Genomic DNA, 3735 nt, shown 5'->3' on the forward strand with positions numbered 1-3735 from the left:
GGACTTAGGAGGATGCTAAGTTCACCCAAACTGGATATGATGTGACGTCATTATGACGTATATACACTTTAGTCGATTAACACACCTATCGACTTTTACGAACGTTCGAGATTCTAAACTGTCATCAGCTAGTGGTTTGTTTTGACACGTGCGATTCTGAAAACAGCTCAGTGCGGCAGCGTGTATGTATTTCGCCAAAATAAAAGTAAAAGAGCTGGATGTTAATAGAAATATTCCTGACCGTGACCTTGAAAACACCACGTAAAAAGTGAAGTCTTCCTATGTCCCAAACCAGATTAGATTGTGTGATTGTTGTATTGAATGCTTACGCCGAAAATAATATTTATTTATTATCAACATTTTAGTATGGTTTCATACAATTGGTATTGTCAGTACATATTAGATTGTAGCAGCATACCCTTGCTGACTTTTTTTTCTTAATTTATATAGCTGAAAGAGAACTCGTGCAAGTTTGTTAGCTAAGTAATTTATATGTCCATCCCAAGATATGTCCATCCCAAGATAATTCCGCAGAGACAGGTACCTTAGTGTCCAGTAATGACTGATATGTAGAATGATTGAATTTCGAACTTAAAAAGAAAAATATGAGGCATTGTTGAAGAAAAATCGTCGACCGGAGATGAAATACGAGGGGAAGTGGATTTCTCAATGTAATCTTAACCAAAGGTTAGTGTCTAGTACTGATTGACGTATGAAATGATTGAATGCAGTGTCAAAGCATTCCATGGTGGTATGATAGTGTCAAAGCATTCCATGGTGGTAAGCTTTTCTCTCATTAGTCTCTCGAATGTTGAACACATAATTAGAGACGAGCAAACGAAAAACAACGCACAGGACACAAACACAGTACAATACACGATTTAAACGCTAGGAACGCAAAACACATTTAAACGAATGGCGCAGAGCACAGCGCTACCCTGTCACAATCTCTCGAAAGTTCACAAAAGTCGAATAGTCGATATACGGTTTCTATCGTTTTTGATGTAGCGTGTATACGTCATAATGACGTAACATCGTATCAAAGTCCGGTGAACTTAGCATCCTCCGTGGACTTATTGTGCGCCGCCATATTGCTTCCCATTCTGTTGTGTGCTGCCGACTGTATAAGACGTTGTAAATATTCTCGCATAATAAAGTTGTATTAATGCATGTTGGTGTGTTATTCAATGATCGCCGCCGCTCCGCACATCAGGAATAACCACAAATGCAATAAACGTAGGTTTGCCTTTCTTACTCCTATGAATCCGTTACGAGTTTTTGTTATCAAGCATGTAATAACATGTATTACATGCACGATTAATTATCAGTCATGTTGTCTTCACTTGAAATGCATCGCAGTAACGCTTTGCCAGCCTTAATCTTTGTCGGGTGTTAGCTGAGATTAGCACTTTGAAAAGCAGCGGAGGGGAAACTCACTGGCAGGTACTCTTTAGGTCTACGCTTCCTCCAGCAGCAGAGTGGCGCAGTGGAAGCGTGCTGGGCCCGTAACCCAGAGGTCAGTGGATCGAAACCACGCTCTGCTAAAATTTTTTAAGTTCTTAAACCGACCCACAACTGCCGTTTAAGAACAAAAAGCAGAATACAAAATCATCTTCAGTCTGAATCTCTACTGTCCGTGTTTGCCACCACCCCCGCCACCACACCACCCACACCCCAAGTTTCTCACGCCCTCTTTGTTGCTGCCACAGACCCCCCCCCCTTCTCCCTCTCCAACAATCACAAAAGTCCATGTTCAAAGTGTGTATTGTGTCTAAAAGTCTGCAGTGCAGCTACGGTGTTCACCCATGTGAAACAGTGCGACACGACAAATAATATCGTCACACCACTGGAAAAAAGTGTTCATAACATTATTAGAAATCTTCTGTGAGTCCTCCATTTTATTTTGCATATCAAGACAGGGTGACAATCTGAGAAACAACACTCGTTACAATGAAGGTGGTTATGTAAGTAAAATACCAAACAATCTCACTACAACTCATATCAATAGTCATGCAGGTTTATTTACAATTGTTTCGTGACCCTATACATATATCACGATTCGCAAAGACTTTTTTTACCATGTGTCAAATGTTTTCCTCTCTCTCTCCCTATCTCTCTCTCTGTCTGTCTCCCTCTCAAACACAATTCTCACCTATATCTGTCGCTAAATCTAATATGATACCTTCCTGTTACGTGTATATGTGTCACTGTTTTCATAGATGTATGTCATAGTCAGTAAGCTCAAACTACAAACAACTTTTAAGAGATACTATCTTATGGCACCAGATCAAAATCGTTCTTCCTTAATGTTAGCAATTTAAAAAAAAAAAAAAAACAGCATTAACAAACTCATACAATATACACTTCAATGTCAAAAACACAAACAAAATCACTGAAGAAAAACTCATTGTTACTTTGCCATAAATACCTAAAAGACTAGAATTAAAACAAAATCGCAGTATCATTATAAATGAATTTGCAAGCGAACAAAATGTAACAAAGTACATATCTGAAAAACAAAATTTGTGTATCAGAAAACAAACCACAGCGAAAAGAAAAGAAAAAGACTCTCGATAACTACACGGAAACTACACGCATGAAAACTAAAGGTATCTTTTCATCTGTACCAATGTAATTGTTAACTTGTAAATAAAAATTTATTTCGTAAAAAAAAACAGACGTCCGTGGGTCGAAACCACACTCTGCCAATTTTTTTAAAAATTCTTAAGCCGACCGCAACTGCCATATAAGAACAAATGCAGTATACAGAATCATCTTCAATCTGAAGCTCTACTGCCTGTGTTTGCTTACAAACCGAATTGTTTTTGAAGTCTCTTATTTTTCTTTTTATATCCCAGACATGTTTCGCTGGGGTTTCAGCATCATCTGTAGGTTTTTTGTTATCTTCTAAAAACATACTGTGGATTTCCTGGTGTGGTAACAAGGTATATGTACAAAAATTTTCTGTTTCCAGCTATATAAAAACTGACTTTAAAAACTGAAATTCATTTGTGTACCAGAATTAAAAAGCATTTTTACTGTTTTTCAGAAGAAAACAAAGAACGCACTGATGATAATTAAACTTCAGCGAAACATGTCTGGGAAATAAAATTAAAAATAATAAACTTTGTTTTGCTCAAAACGGACCCTCTCCAAAAACAAAACTATATTTGCCGAATGCTTAAGGATGATGACACAATCATCCACATTTACGGAAGATTGGAAAGGTATCAGCCTGTGATGATGTACAGTGAACCAGAGACGACTGGGTCGAATGTTATGCGAAAACTAAAAGTTCATTTTTTCACTGACGATTGGTTTTTACAATGACGGCAGTATAAATAAAAGTTTTTAAGAAATTTGATGTTGCCACATTTCAGCACGAGATCTATTCTGAAAAATACATTTCTATATGCAATTATGTTCCTCGCACTGAATGGGAAGATATGGGTATATGCGTTTCTAGTCATACGAGTCACCATCAGTGTCCGTATCTTTTGTAGAAAGTAATCCGACAAATAGTCATCTAGCGACCCTCTCTGAGGTGAGAAGATGAAGAAGAGGATCACCTGCGAGACTGACGATAGAGGACAATCCGTTGTGTTACTTTGGTACAAGGTGCTGGCTGTGGCAATGACTCGTAAGAGTCGAAACCCGTAACCTGTTATAAGTCCATAGAGTGTGATGAACCAGACTATAGAATGAAAAGACAATTAGTCTACCTTCCTCTGAGGT

The 3735-nt window shown here is 37.9% G+C and overlaps 1 non-coding gene across 1 annotated transcript; it reads left to right on the forward strand.

Moving 5' to 3' along the window:
- The first annotated feature begins 1472 nt into the window (after nucleotides 1–1472).
- On the forward strand, nucleotides 1473–1544 carry Trnat-cgu (transfer RNA threonine (anticodon CGU)). The gene has a single exon. It is a non-coding gene; the product is annotated as a tRNA-Thr (tRNA).
- Nucleotides 1545–3735: the final 2191 nt, after the last annotated feature.

Source organism: Schistocerca nitens, chromosome 4 (genome assembly GCF_023898315.1).
Source record: "Schistocerca nitens isolate TAMUIC-IGC-003100 chromosome 4, iqSchNite1.1, whole genome shotgun sequence".
Classification (NCBI taxonomy): Eukaryota; Metazoa; Arthropoda; class Insecta; order Orthoptera; family Acrididae; genus Schistocerca; species Schistocerca nitens.